The 13,843-nt window shown below is 45.3% G+C and overlaps 1 long non-coding RNA gene across 2 annotated transcripts in view; it reads right to left on the bottom strand.

Moving 5' to 3' along the window:
* LOC311605786 overlaps positions 1-5,126 on the bottom strand; it is a 192,665-nt gene extending 187,539 nt beyond the window's left edge. For both annotated transcript variants that reach the window (XR_014782088.1, XR_014782089.1), the window contains exon 1: positions 4,874-5,126. This is a non-coding gene — a long non-coding RNA (uncharacterized lncRNA). The remainder of the gene's footprint in view (positions 1-4,873) is intronic.
* Positions 5,127-13,843: the final 8,717 nt, after the last annotated feature.

Genomic DNA, 13,843 nt, shown 5'->3' with positions numbered 1-13,843 from the left:
CACCGAATCAATTATGGTACACAAATTCAAGGGTCTAAATTTAGCCCTGAATTGCACACACTTAGATGAATTCATGCATGGTCTGTTATTAGCTCCCTAACTGGATCACACGTGCCTGGGAGATCTGAGTTGAAGTACACAGATAGACAAGATTCTTTACAAGTAAAAGATGATACCACAAAATGGTACCAAAAAAATTGCTCCCAGATTGCACTCAGGAGGCAGAGGCTGGCAGATCGTTGTGAGTTCGAGGCTAGCCTGGTCTACAAAGTGAGTCCAGGACATCCAAGGCTACACACAGAACCCTGCTTCAAAAAGCCAACAAAAACAAAACAAAAACAAAAACAACAAAACAACAAAACATTCCCAGAAGCCAGGTGTGGTGTCACATACCTGTAATCCCAGCACTAAGCAAGGCAGAGGCAGGCAGATCTCTGTGAGTTCAAGGCCATCCTGGTCTACAAAGCAAGTCCAGGACAGCCAGGACTACAAGAAAAAAAAAAACCTGTCTCGAAAAACAAATCAAAACAAAAGAAAATGTTCCCAGAGAGGAAAGGGCTGTAGTGTCCGTGATGGTTGAGTCTTTAGTAACTATTCCGCTGCCCCATCCATGACATCCCAGTACCTTCACTGATGCCCAATTTTAAAATAGACACATGATTCCGACTATGTCAACAAGACACAGAAGCAAGCTTCATTAGAATATGTGCCGTCTCCTTCAAATGAAATACTAGCAAAGGATGTTTCCTCTCCTACTCTGGGACAGCTGCCTCCCCAGAAAGAAGGCTTACCATAGAGGAGTAGCCCCTATTTCATCAGTTGAAAAAGACAACTCAGGAAAAGAGGAAAAGGATAGGGCAACTGAATAGGGACTTTATTTTTTTAATGATTTATTTATTTATTATGTATACAGTGCACATTAGATCACATTATAGATGGTTGTGAACCACCCTGTGGTTGCTGGGAATTGAACTCAGGACCTCTGGAAAAGCAGTCAGTGCTCGTAACCTCTGAGCCATCTCTCCAGTCCCTGAATAGGGACTTTAAAGGCCATAGGAAGAGGAGGCATTACTTCTCATAGTCCCAAAGTGCCAGAAGAAACATGCTTAGGTTCTGGCCAACCTAGAGATGTTGTTTGTCACCATCAGCACCAAGTTGTTAGTGGAGGGTGGCTTTGAGAGGAAAGGCGCATGCTCTCTGAACCTAGCTGGCACCCGATGATGCTTGAGGGAAGGAGAAGGAAAGGAGGTGCCAAAGTGAAGAGGCTGTGCCAGATGTCCAAGCTCTATACCCACTGGAGTAGCAGCAGCAAAGCTCACAGCTCCTATCAGCTACAAAGAAAGCTGACAACTGGCTGGACTTAAGCCAACAAGTTTTTCAACTAAGTTTCATCAAAACTCTTGTCAAAGCTGGATAGGAGAGCCTTCTCTCACAAGCCAGGCTTGCTGACACAAGCCCTTAATGCCAGCACTCTGCCACTCCCGGGAGGCAGAGGCAGGCAGAGCCCACTGTGAGTTCGCGGCCAGCCCTGGTCTACAAAGTGAGCTCCAGGACAACCAGGGTAACACAGAAATCTTGTCTCGAAAAACAAACAAACAAAAAACCTAAGAGCCAGCCCACGTAGCTCATGACAGAGACGTCAGATTTTTTTCTATCTAAAATCTAGAGAAGCGTGGTCAGCACAGGCCGAATACGGAGTTCCAACCTACAGAGAAAGATGATAACAGCGGCCTCACTAGGGCAAGGAAGAGGAAGTGTAGGCTTCACATCCCACAGCAGAGGTGCCTGGCGCGGGGTCGGGGTGGGGCTCCTAGGGAGGCAAAGGGCGGGTCGCAGCGCCTGAGGGTTATGATAAGTCTTCATCAAAAGCCAGATATACTGCAGGAGGACAGCTAATTAGTTGGAAACAGAGGGCCCCCAGAGTCCGTGTTACCGGGGTCCACTTCAGAAAACAGATCACATTCCTCTTGTGCAATTCCAGTTGTCACAAAGGTTGTTGGAAAAGCAGTTGAGCTTGCGATACGGTTTCTGACTCGATGGCTGGCCTTATACTTGCGGCCTCAAACACAACCAAATTAAGACTGCGGATGGAGAATCAGAATAACTGTCGTGCGGCAACCCTTGGGAGTCAATCCTTGGCTGTTTTTTCCTTCCTTTTATGTGTACGTACGTATGTAATTATTCCGGAAGTTCTCTGACTTAATCAGACCTGATAAAGTGCCCGGCATTTGAACCCTGGAAGATGGATCATGAGGAGACAGCCATCTTCTTTCACAGCCACTGAAGTCTCAGAATAAATAACTCAGGATGAGGAATGAGATGCCAAATAATTTCACATGTCTATAGTTTGCTATGCAACCTTTCTTTCAGGGGACTTCCGGCAGCAGACACTTGGGCTCCCGGGTCAGCTCCTCAGCTTTAGGTAACTGTGGTCAGAGGTAAAGACAGCTCCCTCCAACACTCTGACCCAAAACTTCCTTCCCCCGAGGATCTGAAAAGTGGCGCCAGACATTCTCCGCGTTCCTGTCACATTCCCTGAGGGCTGAGGCAACCAAGTCTAACCCAGAGCTCTACTCAGGAGCCACAGGCACCTGAGGAACTGGACCACTAGCTCTTCCTGTGGAGATCTGAGGACAAAGAGAGGAGAAAGCCCTAAAGGAAAGACAGACAGAGGCGGGTAGAAGGTTCACTAAACAAGCTTGGCCTGCAAAGCAAGGCTTCCGTGTTCAGCTCTTCAGGGAGCCTGACAACGGAAGTAGAGGCTGGAAAGGAGCTAAACACCTTCAAATCCATCCCAAATTATAATCTGTAGCTAGAATAATTTGCTGGGGAGAGAGGGGGGAGGAGGGAATGAATGTGTGTGTGTGTGTGAGAGAGAGAGAGAGAGAGAGAGAGAGAGAGAGAGAGAGAGAGAGAGAGAGAGAGAGAGAGAGAGAGAGAGAGAGAGAGAGACTGTCTTGTGGGTAGGGAAGGTTCACTGACTCTCAAGAGGGCTAACTGTTACAGTTAAAGAGCTCCTGTGCTGGTCACTCCTTAGTGATTTCCCTCCCCACCCACCCACCACACACACACACACACACACACACACACACACACACACACACACACACACACACACACTCGTGGAGTTTGGTTAGGTAAACTGGAAAATTGCAAGGTGCCCCTGTATTTTACTCATTAAAACTACACACAACCACTAGAGGGCAGTGCTGATACCAGTCTCTCCAGATTTCCTCTCTCTCTCTCTCTCCAGACTCAGGCTGGCCCATCCGCACATCCTGCAACAGGATGTTTTTGAACTCTTCAATTCTTCCAGTAAATAAACAACCCAGGCTGGAACCACCCAGACTCACATCCCAGTAAGGCCAGGGATCACCCAGGTCCAAATTCCTGGTAAATCCACAACTTTGCCTGATTTTATAACATACCACAATCGGAGCTTAAGCTCAAATTCTGCCTGACTTTTTGGACTTTTCTCGCAAATGCTATCCCCTAAGAGTTAAGAGAACTTTGCAAAGAAAAGACAAGTTAAGCGATCTAGGGCAGCTTAGTTGTACAAGGTTGTGCTTTGTTTCTGTATTCAAGTTCTCAGTCATGCTTTGGTCAAAAGCAGGGAAGCTCAGCAGGGCAAAAATCTGTAAGATTAGTCATGTACACAAACAGAGAACCGCGGATGTTTGTCTTGGAACGAGGCACTGTGAGCATAAATTGGGGTCTGCTGAGTCTGTCTCAGTGTACCAAGAAAAGAAAAGTTATAGATGTCTTGGGTTCCAGGGGCAGACTTTCTTTTCCAGATAATTCATCCTGGGGCTCAGGGACATTATATCCCTTTATAAGGAGCAGGCCAGCATCACACCACCCCAGCCTTAGTCCTAGAGGAACCGTGAGTCCTAGACGTCACTGTCTAAACCAGTGGTTCTCAGCCTGTGGGTCGGGACTCCCTTGGCAACCCCTTCTAGCTCCAAAACTACTTACAGTTCATAACAGCAGCAAAATTACACTTATGAAGCAGCGGTGAAAGTCATTTTATGGGTGAGGGGTCACCCCAACCTGAGGAGCTGTATTAAAGGGGCACAGCAGTAGGAAGGTTGAGGACCACTGGAAACCAACCTGGGTGCTGAAGAGCTGGGTTGAACCGAATCAGGCAGGAGGAAGGTGTATGGCTCGGACAGCGCTTTCTGGGCCCATATACATACACTCTGGAGCTCTAAGTCTGTAGACGCTGGTATTTGCTGATACCAAGCTTATCATTGGCTTCTCAGCAAAGGCAGATAAGGTGAGGGAAATATTTGTAGGCCGAGATTTGTGGAATTCCCCCACAGTGCTGAAATAGCATCCAGAGTTCAAGAAGGCCATATTTGGGAAACGATAAGAATGTTATTTTTTTTTTCTGTCTTTTGTGTTTTTACTGCTACATAATATAACACTTAACCTTCTTTACACAAGATCAGCATTGCTGTGTCCTAGAACTGTGCCACAGGCCTCTCCCCTCCAAAGAGAGGCAATCCAGGACCCTCCCAGGGTCACGAACATATACTCTGTCTCTAAAGGGAAAACTACAGTCTATAGGTTACGGAAATCAGCCACGCGTGGACAGTTTAACTCAGCAAACCTTCCCCATTAAGGAGCCAATGAGGTAGATTAAATGCTACAACGGCACAGAAGTCTTCCAGGGCTGGGTAGCACTTTCACTACAGGCCTAGAGAGAGAAAGTACAGAAAAACCGAAGATGGAAGTACGTTGTAGGAGCCTGTTCTGGAACAGAACCAGAGGCTCTGACCCAGGACTGCTTTTGACTCAGCAAAACCTAAGGCAGAATGTTGACAAAGGGCAGGGGTAGACTGAGGAGCCTGCAGCCACCGCCCTCACTTACCTGCTCACAACCTCTGAGGCACTGTCACGTCAGCAAGACATCACCAAGACCTTTTCTCTTACGGGTGCTTTGTTTACTGGCTGGTGAGCCTCAGGAAATCAAGAAACCACCACCTCGTCTCTCCCACATCACCTTTACAAATCCCAGATCTGAAACACTGGAAACAGTAAAAACAGGACTAAGGACGAGGTGGTAAACAGGCCGTGAAGTCCCGGTAGGAACTTGCTAAATAGAGTTGCTTCCGTACATGACAAGTTGGCCTCGTTTCGTGTTCTTCTGAATGTATAATTGATGTGGCCCATCTGTTTCCAGTAAAGGAAGTTTTGTTTTGCTTTTTTTTTTCCTTTCTCTACTTTCATGCAGAACGAATGGCTTTCTCATTAGACAGTGTTCACAGGCTCTTAGAAAATGCATTTAGAATGGAAAGCAACACACACACACACACACACACACACACACACTCACACACACACCACCAGCACCACCACCACTTAGATTGCCAGCAGAGTTGAAACTCCTGCTTCCCATCCTGAGCTGGTTAAATGAGAAGGTCCTGCTGGCCTCTGTGCACGGAGCTTCTCAGGTGAGACTACTAAATCCACAGCGTAGTGCAATTCATACAATCGCGAGGCGCTCTCTCTCTCTCTCTCTCTCTCTCTCTCTCTCTCTCTCTCTCTCTCTCTCTCTCTCTGTCTCTCATGAACGTGTGGGTTGGCAGCCAGAGTGCAGCTTCCCATCCTGCCCCCTGTAGTGCCTGGGCTTAGGGATGGGAGGTAACAAGCAATGTCTCCTAGGTCTCCCAAGCTCATTCTGTGGGTATTTGTTGAGAACATAGTCCGTGCCTGAGGCATTGGGGTGTAATCATGATTAAGATCTAGTACAGCAAAAGAAAGCCTAGCTTAGTGCTTGCCTTTACAAGGAAAGATACCAATCCAAACCAACCAAACAAAAACCTTAAGCAATTTTGATTTCTCATGCACAAAGGAAAAGGAGGGAGGGAGGAAGGAGGGAGGGAAGGAGGGAGGGAGGGAGAGAGGGAAGGAGGGAGGGAGGAAGGGAAGGAGGGAGGGAGGAAGGGAAGGAGGGAGGGAGGAAGAGAAGGAAGAAGAGAAGGAGGGAGGAAGGGAGAGAGGGAAGGAGGAAGAGAAGGAAGGAGGGAGGGAGGGAGGGAGGTATTGGTGAGGATGGAAAACAATGAGAACCCTCCCTTATCTGCTGAGATAAAATGTCTGGACATTCCCCAGGAAGCTGTAGCATCCCCACAGAGCACATCAAGTCTGCCCATCAGTAAATGCCTAAGGGAACTGGAAAGATGGTTATACAGCAAAAAGTGCGTGGACATTCAAAGAGATATTGTCCCGATGTTGAAACAACCTGAAAGTCCTACCGGCTGATAATGAAAATTGTGCTCTGCGCAATGACAATCATTGAGTCCTTAAAAAAGGAACGAGGTGTTGATGCTCATGATGGTGGGATGGAATAACACAAAACCATGCTTCTGAAAAAGTCTGACAGATTCACAGCTAATGTATGATTCTCTTTATACTAAATGCCCAGACAAGGCAAAACCACAGATAAAAGATTAGTAGTTATCATATAATTGGGAGAAAAGTAATAGGGGAGGGGATGTCAATGGACAGATGATATTTGGGGCTTGATAAAAATGTTCTGAAATTATATTTGATGACTGCACAACCTTTGAATATAGTAAAAATACTGAATTATATCTTTTTTGTTCGGTTGGTTTTGGTTTTGGTTTTGGCTTTTCAAGACAGGGTTTCTCTGTGAAGACTTGGTTGCCCTGGACTCCTTTTGTAGACCAGACTGGCTCAAAGCCTCTCTACCTCAGTGCTGGGATTACATGCATGTGCCACTGCACCCAGCTTGAATTTTATCTTTTTGAAGGAGTGGGGGTGGGGGGGGGAGGGGGATTACGTTAACCAGTGCCCAGTAAAACAAAGTAATTCTATCTCATGTGATTAGGGTCATGTTAGAACAAACTGCTATTCTGCACGGCTGAACTAGAGAAAGAAACTCAGAAAGTATTCGTAAAAGAAGAGACTTTAAGCATGAGTGGTAAGTGAAAAGAAGAGGGACAGAGGGGGAGGAATGGATCAACACTTAGGGAAGAGCAGAATATAGTTAGTTCTAGGTGGGAGTAGGGTTCGCTGTCCATGAAGAGACTCTAGTCAGCCTGAACATGGCCGACATGGCTCTGGCAGGCCTTGCCCTAATCCCCCATTCCCTCTGCCTTGCTAAAAAACCATTAGACTACATTCCTAAAGCTAGCCCCAAGGTCTGTTCCCTTATTGGCCAGTTCCTCCTCCTCCTGAGTCTGACTACCCAGGTCCAGCTATCAAAGTATTGAAGTGCAGCAATCAAAAATCCCTCTTTGGCTCATCTAACTAACATGCCTAACTGAAGTTAAACACCTCAGGGCCAGGAGAGATGGCTCAGAGGTTAAAAGCACTGTCTGGGGGCTGGAGAGATGGCTCAGCGGTTAAGAGCACTGTCTGCTCTTCCAGAGGTCATGAGTTCAATTCCCAGCAACCACATGGTGGCTCACAACCCTCTATAATGTGATCTGATGTCCTCCTCTGCCTGCAGATGTACATGCAGGCAGAGTACTGTATACCTAATAATAAATAAATAAATCTTTTTTTAAAAAATGCAGGTGGATCTCTGTGAGTTCAACGCCAGCCTGGTCTACAGAGTGAGTCCAGGACAACCAAGGGTACACAGAGAAACCTTGTCTCAAAAAACTAATAATAATAATAATGATAATAATAATAAATATTTTTTAATTAAACACCTAATCTTAAAACAGGGTTTCCCATTTTATCTTCATAAACTGTCATTAGCTTATGGACCTCATCTGTTTCCTCTCTATCCAGAAGCAGTCCTTTGTCACCCTGGGGCAAATACCCCTTGTGCTGTTTTTAGCAAAATCCCAATGTTCACTTTACCAATTTTCATTTTACCAATGAAGAGCCAGGTGCCGGGGTGGAAGGCTGCTAGCTCAGAGAGGCAAAGAAAGCACCCAGCTGACCTTCCTCCCAAAGGGAAAAGAAACTGTCCTCATGCCCTCAAACTCAGTGTCTCTCTATTCTACTTCCTATGCATCCTCCTGACTTCCTCTTCCTCTCTCTCTGTTTTTTTTTTTTTCCCCTATGCTCACTCCCTGTCAACTGGTTGCCTGATCCACCTCTTGACCTATGGTTGATTTTACTTAATCCTGTTCAAGCAGAAAGCTCTTGGGTTAAAGGTGTGTCCTCAAGCTGAGCCACACCACAACTAGAAACAGGTTTTTCTAGTTAACGCCACAATCTCACAGTGTGATTAAACATCTGGCAGCACCCTGCCTCTACTCCCTTGCTCTGGAGAGTTAGATGCCCTCTAGCTCCTGGCTTTGTCTCTTATTCTCTGCCCTTTGTCCTTCTGGGGAACAAAATCTCCTTTGGGTTATGAACTTGGCTTTGGATGAGTCCTGCCCATACTGATCCCTCCAGTCCATTTGAGGGGTATAGTCATTCATCCTCGGGGCTGAGAGAGTGCACAGAAGTGAGGGTGGAGATCAGGAAGGGCTGACAGGCTGGAGTGAGGACCCCACTCCACTAACAGGAACCCAGTGAGAGAAAAGAGTGACCGGATCTTACTTATTCTTCAGAAAGGCTGTTTCAAATGCAAAGTGGAAAACGGACTGCGGGTGGGAGGTTTAGCTAGGAGGGTGTTGCACCGTATCAGAACTGGCTTTTCCTAAATAGGGAAAACTGGGAGGTTGGGGGAAGTGCTTCAAAGCTCCCTGTCATCCCCTGCCAACCACAACAGCACTAGGCTCCACCAGGGGGAATGACAAGGCTCTGTCAGGAGGGGGTGCCTAGGCTGATGCTGCAGGCATGTTGGTCCAGACGATAAATTCCATCCCCTCTGCACCCAAGTTCCTTTATCAGACCGACATGATGACAAAGATCCTCCACATTTGCCACAGAGAAAGATCTACTACAAAGATTATACACTTGAGGGCCAGAAACGCTCAAGTTCAAGTCGCTACCTTCCCACAGCAGAGCCTTATCTCTCTCTGGTCTCGGTTTCCTCAAATGTGGCCACAAAGCATAGCTTTGTACTGAGAGGCAGAGGCGAACGTGGTTACATATCTAAAAACCCTCCACCGGACCTCAATAAACAGTTCCGCACCATTCTACAGCTGTAACTGTAACGTTTCAACGTGAGCCCTATACCACAGGGTAACTGGCTTCAACCTCAATGTCCAACATTTTCACAGCTAGGAGTGGCTAACTCACTACCTTCTTGGAAAACAATGTAGATGATTTGCATCCACGATTCCTTAAATACCATTTTCGAAGTCAAATGCAGTCAAATCAATCCCTTCCGGGTCTGAGAGCATCTCAGGCAAGTCAGCAAGCCATGCTTGTTTACTTTCTAGCCAGGGGAGGCCAAAGTTCCAGGTAGAGGCTCCCCTTGCTAGAACTCAACATAACACCAAGGCAGCAGACCATGTAAATAGTTTGGGGCGCTGAACAAACGGAATGCTGTCTGGAATGACACCGTGGAAGGAGAAAAACAATTGGTGTGAACACAGCAGGCCAGTTCATTTAAAGAAATCCCTCATGAAAGCTACTGAGGCTTTCCAGGCACAGCCGTCTTTCATGATTTTTCGAAAGAAAGAAGTTTAAAAAGTAGGCAAGGAAAGAGGGTATCCGGGTGTGTGCCGGCTACCGAGTTACAGAGCTAGCAGCGCCAAGTCTTCACTCTCTTCCCTTGGATTGCAGTTACTACAGATAAAATAAAATAAAATAAAATAAAAAAAATTCACACTGGGGACTGAAGAGATGGCTCAGCGGTTAAGAGCACTGACTGCTCTTCCAGAGGACCCAGGTTCAAATCCCAGCAGCTCACAACAGTCTGTAACTCTAACATCTGGCGCTCATAGACACACATACAGGCAAAATACCAATGCTTATAAAATAAAGGTAAATCGATTTTTTAAAAAATTCACACCGATCTCAGGGAGTGAAAACAAGCCCCTCAGTCTCTGGGAAGTTCACACAGATCTCTCTTACACACATACCAGACCCCCCACCTCCTCTTCCCCTTTCCTACACTATCAACAATACCAAGCTGATTCCTTACCCCCCCCCCCCCAACCACCCATAACCACCTTTGTTATGCCTGATGACCACTGCAGTGGATTCAAAGAAGCACAAGGTGGCAGAAGCACACTAAAAATGCAGCGTAAAAGAAACCTAGGGCAACCTGAAGCAATTGGAAACTGCAGGGGGGGAAAAAAGAAAAAAAAATCTCCTCCAGCCTGCAAACACGCTGTGTGAGGACTATGAGGAGAAGATTCAGGGTCAAGACATGGACCAGGATGCAGGGATGCGGACAACCGTCTGAATCTTCACCTGTGCTTATTACACCTGTGCTACGCTTACCATATCCGTCAGTTATACCAGATAGGCAGCGTTCATCATCCTTTAAATGGTTTTCTTTTCGTTTATTATTATTTTTTAATTTTAAAAAAAATGTAGCATTACCCATTTTCAAATTACCATCCTTCCAAAAGCAGCAGCAGGATCCCATTTGATTTCACACGCCTGGGCATTTATTTCACAAGAGGTTGAAGGCGTCCATGTTTGTTATGTAAAGTCCTGGGAAAGTTCGTTGGTTTAGAGTGTGGCTTGTTTCATGGAGCCCTTTTCCTGTCAGCAATGCTTTCTTTAAATTCACACCCTGAGCACCTGAGCTAGCAAATTAACCTTTCTCTAAAAGGAGTTGGCTTTAAAACAGTAACTGATTATCTGAGGGAATCAAGATTGAACAAATGAAATAGTAACTTCTTTGATTCCAAAACAGAATGAAGTGAAATTCTTTTTCTGTTGGAACCTCATTCACTCTAAGGACTAGATAACTTCAACTTTTGAGGAGACCTCTAACTAGGAATTCCATGGTTTTTACTTGTTTGCTTTAATCTTACAAGCCTACATCTGCAGTGGGTGTACACAATCATTTTACATGTAGAAATTACATGAAAAAAATATATGCATATATATTTGATTTTTCAAGACAGGGTTTCTCTGTGTAGCCTTGGTTGTCCTGGACTTACTTTGTAGACCAAGCTGGCCTCAAACTCACATTGATCCACCTGCCTCTGCCTCCCGAGTAAAGTAATTTATTAAATACCTATGTATTGCTAATGGGATTTGTTCCTGGAAAATTCATCTGATCCCTAATTTATCTGCTGCTTTTGAGTGACTAAAATTGAAGCATCTTTGGGAAAAACAAAACAAAACAAAACAAAACACTGCACTGATCTCAGGCAACTGGGTGACAGATAGGGTACTCCAAACCCTACATTAAATATTGGTAAAATTCTGTATTATAATAGCTTCACTTTTGTGGCTTTTTGTTGTTGTCGTCGTCGTTGTTTTCAATACTGAGTTTCTCTGTGTAGCCTTGGCTGTGCTGGACTCACTTTTGTAGACCAGGCTGGCCTCAAACTCACAGCGATCTGTCTACCTCAGCCTCCCAAGTGCTGGGATTAAAGGCGTGCACCACCACCGCCCGGCTCACTTTTGTAACCTTAATTCAGTCTTTTAATCCGTTAGTCAACATATACTAAGTTAAAAGTAATGTGAAAAAACCCTTCTCTTTTAAATGAAAGCCAAGGTTGCAGGAACTAATGCAGCGGTTCTCAACCTGTGGGCCGCGACCCCCACGGGGGGGGGGGTTGCATATCAGATATTTACATTACGACTCATCACAATAGCGAAATTTCAGTCATAAAGTAGCAACAAAATAATTTCATGAGGAATTATTAAAGGTCACATCATCAGGAAGCTTGAGATCCTCTACTCCAGACAAGGAATAAAACACTGACTTCCAGGAGAAGAAATTCAATTGTCTTGCCGGGAACAAAAGTTACTCACAGACACTGGACCAAGTCTCCTGCGTAAGAACCCGGCAGAGGGAATTCCCTCCAGGAACAGTGTCACTATGGTCCCATAACCTTGAAGTGAAGGATCTCGCTAATGGCTTCCTCTTTGCCCAGCAGCAAATATCCCCAGCCAACTCGGAAAGGGGATTTCCTGAACTCTGTGTACCTACGTTAAGTCTGAAGTGCTCCCACACATCACATGATGCAAATAAGTAAAGGGAAGAAACATTTAGCTGAAAGAAACTGTCAGTGTTGGGTGTTCCTGATGTCCTCAGCCTTCCTCCTGGGAGTCCCGGAAAAACTAAAGCCTGGCCCTCCACCGTGTGAACACAGCATCAACAAGCATCAGTACTTTCTTCCTTGTCCTCCTCCTCGTCGTCGTCATCGTGGCCGTGGTGGTGGTCATTGTGGTCGTCCTCCTCCTCCTCTTCCTCCTCTTCCTCCCCCTCTTCCTCTTCCTCCTCCTCCTCATTCTTCTCCTCCCCCCTCCTCCTCTCCCTAAAGTCTCTGAGAATTGAAGGTAGCCATTTGCAGAGCTGTTGGAGATTGGTCATATATTCTGATGCTAATTGCTGGCTCACAAGATCTTGTTAGTGTTCTGAACCTCGCCTCCTTGGTTGGCTGAATAACTATACCTGGGCAAGGCAGAAGGAAGGGACCTAGCAAAGGTTCCCCAAGCTTTGGGCAGTGAGAATCTTGGGGAAAAAGAAGAGACCAGATGAAGGAGGAAGAGACTCACCATGGGATAGTAGAGCCACGTGGTCCAGAGTAGGGACTCTGAAGTTCCACATGGAAAGAGATGCAGTAAATTAGCAAGTATTTTGGGATTATCAATGGGAGGTAGCCCAAATGGAAATTATTAGAAGCAGATGGCATGGGATGGAGACTTGGAGTTATTGGAGGACAGCTTAGCAGGTAATATCTGCCTTGTCCCAGGTAAAGGCTTGCTCTAAAATACATCAGGTGTCTGTTTTCATTGATTGCTAGCGGGTTGGAAAATACTGCTGTAATAATTATTATAGGGCTAGTAATGAACATTTATTAGGCCTACTTCTAAATTAACAGCAACACAGAGGCCTAGAAAAGATTTTTCAAATGATCTGTACTAAGTACTGTCTTGTCTTGGGAGCATTTGCATTTTAAAAGCCTAGAGATCTTGGCTTGGGAAACCTAAAACAAACAAACAAACAAACAAACAAACACTAACTCAAATGACTGGAGAAGTTAATCTAAGTTCCTGTGCTCAATCTTGCTCATGACCTCTAATAAAGAATAATTTAAGTTTGGGCCCTAAACGTCCTTGTCCTTCTACAAGAGTAGCCCCTATTTTTTGTTTGTTTGTTTGTTTGTTTGTGTTTCCCTCCACTTTCCGTTCTTCCCACATGGATTAAACCAAGTAAGATTAGCTGAACCTAAGCTCATGCCAACGCAAGTCACACAGCCTATGGACTCCATTCTAGATCAAACTTAAATTTACTGACTTCCTTGAGTCACAAGGGAATAACCTATTGGAATCTATGATGGGGTCACAGAATGAGATTACAGGGCAAAAAGAAAGGAATGCAAAAAAAAAAAAAAATCCAGCCAGCCCAAGTTATAATTTAGGAAAGATGTTTGTTGCAGAATTTGAATGTAAAATACCAATTCTTCCACCAGGAAATGCAGCCAACAAAGAGCAGATGTACATGAATTCATTCACTCATTTATATTATAAATATTTTTAAAAAGAGGGAGATATTATCATGACTATTTTTTATATTAGGAAGTAGAGGCACAAGAAGAGAAATGACAGTCATTTAAGCACTTAAGCAAGAGTCAAGTCTTTTTTTTTTTTTTTTTTTTTTTTTTGGTTTGTTGATTTTTTGAGACAGGGTCTTTCTGTGTAGCCTTGGCTGTCCTGGACTCACTTTGAAGACCAGGCTGGCCTCGAACTCACAGAGATCCACCTGCCTCTGCCTCCCGAGTGCTGGGATTACAGGTGTGCGCCACCATGCCCGGCTTACTAGAATCAAGTC

Source organism: Acomys minous, assembly GCF_964271855.1.
Source record: "Acomys minous genome assembly, chromosome: 9".
Lineage (NCBI taxonomy): Eukaryota > Metazoa > Chordata > Mammalia > Rodentia > Muridae > Acomys > Acomys minous.
This window is presented reverse-complemented; position numbering and strand designations above follow the sequence as displayed.